Source organism: Pyrgilauda ruficollis, unplaced genomic scaffold (genome assembly GCF_017590135.1).
Source record: "Pyrgilauda ruficollis isolate IOZ18807 unplaced genomic scaffold, ASM1759013v1 scaffold39, whole genome shotgun sequence".
NCBI classification, from domain to species: domain Eukaryota; kingdom Metazoa; phylum Chordata; class Aves; order Passeriformes; family Passeridae; genus Pyrgilauda; species Pyrgilauda ruficollis.
This window is the reverse complement of record NW_024525378.1, coordinates 4393967-4400567: the sequence shown is the minus strand read 5'-3', so window position 1 is coordinate 4400567 and position 6601 is coordinate 4393967.

The window sequence follows — 6601 nt, the reverse complement described above, 5'->3', positions numbered from 1 at the left end:
TTTTTTTTTTGTCCTATCCTCTTCCTCAGACCACTTATCTCTGCCCCCTCCTCTCTGCCGGCACCATCACAGCCTTCCCCTGATCTGCCCCTTTAAGAAAAATCAGCCCTCTCCGCTCCTAACCCTCCGCACACTGACCTTACACACTGGACAATATTTAAGGATCAAGGTGCCATCCTATAAAGAGGTGATTATTATTATTCTATTATTATTGTTACTACTAAATAGCAATGCTGTAGAGAAAGTTTGTTAGTAGTTGTCATCTTGTAAACGTTCCTAGTATGGACATGCTTTTGTTTTTAATCTGAAAAATGTTTATTTACGTAACTTTTCAACCAGTGTCTGTCTTTATTTTCTTCCTTTTTTTTTTTTTTTTTTTTACCCTTTTTTTTCCTTTTGGCTTTCTCTCCCATTTCGGCTCAGGGGTTGGTTGCCTAACTTGAAAAATAATAACTTTTAAAATAACACAACTTGCGCTGTTGTGTTTTGTCGGTATTTCTCGTGTTTCTACCAGAATTTTTTTTCCAGCGTTTCGGCAGCTTCTCTCCTTCATCCCCGGCTCGGGTTTGTCGCTGTTCGCGGGGGTTTTACCCTCGGTTTGTCGCGCCGGGAGGGCCCCGGACCCCGCACCCCGCGGGCAGCCGGGAGGGGTCGGGCAGGGAGGGCGGCCGCTCTGCTCTGCCTTTCAGGTGGAAGGCAGCGCGCTGGGGCAGCGCTCCCCAGGGACGGGGGAAGCCGCCAGCCACCCGAGGAAAGGGGGGAGAGGAAGGACAGACACCCCCGGAGCCCCCCAGGACCTGGCCGGCCCCCCCGAGCGGAGGTAGCGAGCGCTGGGGCAGAGGCGCTTTGAAGAGAGGAGCGAAGTGTAAATAGCCGGTGATTGATGTGCTGGCTTTGACTGCGGAGAAAGCACTATTTTAATTCAAGTGGCCAGGTCAGATGGTCACGGAAGAAGGTTGAAAGGTAGGATTTAATGAGATTAATATGGAGAGAGGGAGAAAACGCGCGTCGTCTTAAACATTCCATAAAATAATGGGGTGAGAGCAGCGCGGCGCTCCGCGCTGGAGGTGCGGACCCATCCCGGGGAGCCCTCGCACCGAAGGGCACCGCAAAAAATACAAAGCAAAACTTGTGTGGGTGCGTCAGGTCCCTGCTGGAAGCCATTCCGCCAGCTGCACTCCTGCCCTGCAGGTGGAACTGGGGAGGGGGGGAATATTCCTGCTAATTACCGGTTTTCCCCTCCTCAATAAACTCTTTAATTGCAAATGGGAGCAGAGGCCTTTCAGATGCTACCGAGGAGCCGGCGTTCGAGGGTAGGGTGGGGGAGCAGGAGACCAAATAAAATAAATCCGTTTGAAGGGAACTCGGAGCCACGTGTCGCCTAAAATGCCGAAGCGGTGCCTGTGAATTCCTGCCTCGAGGACGCCGTTCCACGGCGCGCCGGGCACCCCGAGGTTGGAAAAACAAGCTCTTCCCAGCCTCACCGGTGAAACAGGAGCTCGAGTGTTTCCAACTCATTGAAATATTTCTTCCAGCCATCCCGGACTCTCGCTGTCCCCGCGTCCCCCACCGAGCCGCTCCCGGGACGGGCGGGTTTCAGTTTGAAAACGTCGTCCCAGGTTATTTCTCGCTGTTATTGCGGCGGTCTTCTGGCAGAAGACCGGGTAGAGCCGGGAGAGCCGCGGCTGGCCAGAGGAGGATGCCCCGGTCGCCGCGTCCCCGTCGCCGAGGCGGGGAACGAAGGTCACGGAGGGCTCGGTGGCCGTGCCCCCGCAGCCCCAGCCCCGCACAACCCCGGCTTTTGTTTTCTCGCCAAAACCCCCCGCATCTCCATCACCCAGACTCCCCCAGGAATGAGCTCCTGCGGGGAACAGCCCCGCTCCAGCGGAGCCGCTCGGGGATTTTTGGGGAGAGGCAAAACGCTTTCGGGGGTGCGCCGTTGGGGTGGCTGTGGGGGCACCACGGTTTAGGGGATGCTTCTGCAAACGAAGCCACCGAGAAGCGATCGAAAGCCGCCGTGTCTGGGCTGCCCCGGTTGTCCCCGGCACCCCGGGTCTGCCCGTGCCGCTTCCCCGGCTCCGGCCGCGTTCCTGCCGGGCCGAGGCGGCGGCGGCCGGGCTGGAGAGGGGAGCGGGGCTCCCGCAGCCGCCGGCGGGCACGGAGCGGGGCGGCAAGGCCGGGCTGCGGCGTTTTGCCGGCCAAGGAAAGGGGGAAAAAGGAGATAAAGCCCCCCCCCCCCCCCAAAAAAAAAAAAATAAAAAAGGGGGAAAAAAGGGAGGGGGGGGAAAAAAAAAAAAAAGAGAACGAATTTGGAAGGGCCGGGGCCGGGGTGTGCTGGCCGTGGGCTGCGGTGCGTGTGGGGAAGGACACGCTGCCATCCCCGACACCAGTGGGATCCCTTCCCGCAGCGGGCACGGGCGGGCGGTTGCGGTTCAGCCCCGGAACGGGCCCCGTTTGCCCAGCTCGCTGCAAGCCCCAGCAGCTCGGGGCTGCTGGCGAGGGCACGGCCCGGGAGCTCCGGGGCCAGCGCGCCCGGGACACGCTCCTGCTCCCACCGGGGCTCCACGGGGCCTCGCTGCATCCCGGCTCTGAGCCCCCGTGGAAGGAAAGGGGTCCTGGGGCTCAGCAAAGCCCCGCAGCGAGGTGTGCGGCCGGGTAGGGAGAGCCTCGCAGCCCCCCCGGAATCCCCCGAGCCCCCCCGTGTCCCGGCGGGCGAGCATCCCGCGGTGGCCACCGGCTTTTCCAGCCTGCACCTGTCTGAGTACGTGTCGCTTCCACGGGGAAGGGCAAATTAATGACCGTGGAGGAAGGGAGAAGCGCCAGGAAGCTTCTCGGCGCTGCCGGGTCAAGCCGGGTGGCTGCCAAGGAGCCGGGGCCCTGCCCGGCCTGGAGCCACTCCGTGCTCCGCCACTTCCCCAGGAACTGTGCCCACGGCCACCCTGGGGATGGCTGAAGGGGAAAACCGCTCCACCGGAGTCCAGCGAGAATTAAAAACCATCTCCTGCCGGGGAAGAAGCAGCCAAGCCCCTCTGCAGCACACGCGTGCCAGGGGACAGGGACCCGCGGGGCTGCATGGCCGCGTCTGGGGGGTCTGGGGGCACAGGGGAGCGGTGGGTCCCAAAATGAGCCTGCTCGGGGTTGATCCCCTCCGCCCTGGCCCCTCTTTGCTCCTCCATCTAACAGAGATTTCAGCGCGGCGTGGGGCGGGGGGGTCCCCGCAGCTCTGGGGAGGGGGCGCTGGAGTGGCAGGGATTTACGGGTGGGTTCCTTGGCATCTCCAGCACAAGCCATGTGTTCCCAGGTGTTCTACGAGGCGGGCTTGGGAAACACGCTCCAGGTGAAGCGCTGCGTGGGAACTGCCCGGCTCCGCTCCCCGCGTGGCCCTCCCGGGAGCCCCGGGCTCGGGTGGGCACCCACGGGGGCACGGGAGAGGGGAAAGGCGCTTGGCGAGCTGTTTTGTACAAATATTTTCAAGAGGTAAAGAAGATTAAAATGGTTGAGCCCGTCCAGCTTGTCCGGGCGCTGCCGCACGCCCCGAGTCGCCCCTTGCCGAGGATTTTCGCATCAATCCCTCCTTGTTTCTGCGCACGGGATTAAACCGGGAATTAATATTTTCAACTACGCAAGAACCCGGCGGCACAGGACGGGGCTGCGCTCCGCGGGGTCGCAGATCAGCCGCTGAGAATGTCACACGCTTCCCTGGGGATTTTCCCCGCTAATCTGCCGCTAATTAGCGGCGGGAGCGCACCCACGGGATGATGAGGAGCTGCCTCGCACCCACGCCACGGAGCAGCGCTCCTCGCATCCCTCCTGCCGAGGAATTCCGACACCTCCCGAGCCCCGCTCCCTGCGAGCAGCCGGCACAAGGGGGCGGTTAAGGACAGCCGGGAGCCCCGGGGCTGCGGGGACAACGGGGGGCCCGGGGGGAGCCCCCTCCGAGCATCCTCCGTCCCGGGCAGGCGGCGGGGACAGTTCGCCTTCCCAGCAGCGGGTCTGCTGGCGGCCGGGGAGAGGAAAAAACCATAAAAATAATAAAAATCAAACTCTGCAAAGGTGGCTGCGCCCCCTCCCCGCTCTGAGGAGGTGGCGAGACACCGGCCCGGGTCCTCCCCCCGGTGTCGGGGCCACCCGGAGCCGCTCGGGGTGGCTCAGAGCTGCTCAGGGTGATGGAGTTCGGTGCGGGTGTCACATCCTCCACCCGCCAGAGCCTTTCCTGAAGTGACCTATTTACACTCTCATTGGTTTAAATTATTATTTTTTTTTTTTTTTTTTTACCCGGAAAGCTTTGAGAGGCGGCGGAACAAGCGCCAGTGAGAAAGGGAGAAATTGATGCGTTTTGTACATGGGAAAAAAAAATGAAATTAAGTCACTCTTGCTGGTCCCCTTAGCGATGAAATACAGAGGGGAAGATTAATACTGCAGCATAACCTGTGCCTGCATTCACTGTCCTGCACCTCTTCCCTGATATTCCAGCTGCACTGAAACCCGTCTGTGCATCAAAATGAGGTGATCAGTCTAATTTTTTTTTTCTTATTTCTAGAAGAAAACACTGGCTCCTCTGGCCATGAAAAAACACCGTGTCAATTGCCATTTCAGATTTTTCAAAAAACATGTTCAGCTCTAAGAATTCCTCCGAATTCGTTACACTCCACCGCGCCAGGCTGCGCCTTGCTGGTCCCGGCGAAGGTAAAAATTCACGTCCTAAAATAAGTCGGAAAAAAAAAAAAAAAAAGAAAAAAGAAAAAGAAAAGCACAATTTACATTTGAATATCTAACTTGAACATGATTATAATTACAATCGTCAGACATCGAGCAGTGTTGTCTCCCATGAACAGACAGTTTTGGGGATGTAAACACAATTTTAATCGTGACGGTCTCAGGGAATGAAGGGAAATTAAGGAGTTATAGCAATTTTTTTAGACATTTGATCAAAATATTTTTGCCCGGAGATTGCTTGCCAAATGAAAGCAAAATGGAAACGATGTGCGCTGTAATTCAGCAGAGTTTTGTCATGGAAAGAGCCCAAGCCCGCGATCTCTCAGGGCTGAGGTCTCTCCTTCCCCCGGGGGATTTTTGGGAGCTTCTCCCCTGCGGCAAGTGCCCCTGGCAGACAGGTACCGCTGGGGCAATTTTCGATCGAGCATTTTTCAGCCCAAACGCCCAATTCTAAAGCTACTACAACGACCTGAGTCGCCTTTTCCCTCGGAACTGCCCGAACTCCCCCCGATTTAAGGAGATTTAAGGCTCGCAGGGAGGTGCAGCCGCTGGCGCGCTCGGGGCGCGCTCCCCTCCCGCAGCCCCGGTTTTGGGGTTCCTTTGCCCGGGGCACCCCCTGCTCCTCCCGGCAGCCCCAAGCCAGGCCCGCAACCCCGCAGGGCTCCGGCCAGGGGGGGATTTGCGTTAATTAAATGTTGTGGGGGTGGCGAGAGCTGCACCCCAAATCTCCATTTGCTGCCCTGCCCCAATTCGGAGCTCCCTGCGCTCGTCCTCGCGGAGCTGCGCCCGCTCGGGGGGTGCTCCCATCCCCTGGGGGGTGTCCCCTCACTGTCCCCTCTTTCTGCTGCCCCTGGGTGTGCGGGACTGCGGCTCAGCCCCCAAAAAGCAGCCAAAGTCCCCAAGGGGACACCAAGGAGGCCTCCCTGAGTCCCCGCGGGGTCCGCGCCTGATTCACTTGGGCTCCCCCCGCTAAGAACGGCTGCGGCGGGGCTGGCTGGATAATTATTAGCTATTAATTGAGTTCAAGACCTTTTCCGGCGGTGGGAAATGAGGAGCCCGAGCAGCGATCCCAAGGAGGGGCTGCGAGCAACCAAAGAACCGCGGCCGCGCCGTCCGGGCCTGACCCAGAATCCCGGGGGCGGGGGAAAAGGGGCGACAAAAATTCATGAGGTGAAAATTATAGAAACTTCAGAGGCAGGGATTGATTTCCGAGACACCTCGGGGAGAGGGGGGAGAGCGGCGATGCCCGACGGGGCGGGCCGGGGGCTGCGCCGGGGTCCCCGGGCAAGGTGAGGAGCGGGGCCGGGGTCCCCTCGGACCCCCAGCGAGCTCCTACCGATGTCCCTTTCTTATCTTTGCACGCTTCCACCTTCCAATTAAACTTCCCCAAATTGCCAAAAGGCTGATTTGCATGCAAGGGACCCCGCTCAAAGATGCTAACTTATTGTCTCCTCCCAGAACTTAACATTTCTCTCTTCAGTTCCCACTTGAAAGAAGTTTTAGAACAGTATTCAAAGACTGTCCAAACGAACAAAACCTTCCCCTTCGCTCGGGAGAGAAATCCGGTGTATTCAATACGAGGGCATATTCTCAGAAGTTTGCAGATTTGGGTTTAAAGGCGGTATTGTTCGTGCCTTTTTCCTGAAACTTCTTTATTTTTTTTTCTCCCTCAGACCGCGGCTCACATGCCTGCAAAGGATTATTAAAATAAAACATCATAGAGCATTTTTCCTCCTTTTTTCTCCCCCTTCTTTACTGTTTAGAATTACTTTTCTGGAGGAGCTTTCCAAGCATCCCCCCCAACCCCGCAAGTCATAATTAAGAACATTTTTTTTTTTCCCCTAACAAACAGGAGAAAGACTCAAACCCTTCTCCGAATGTTCCT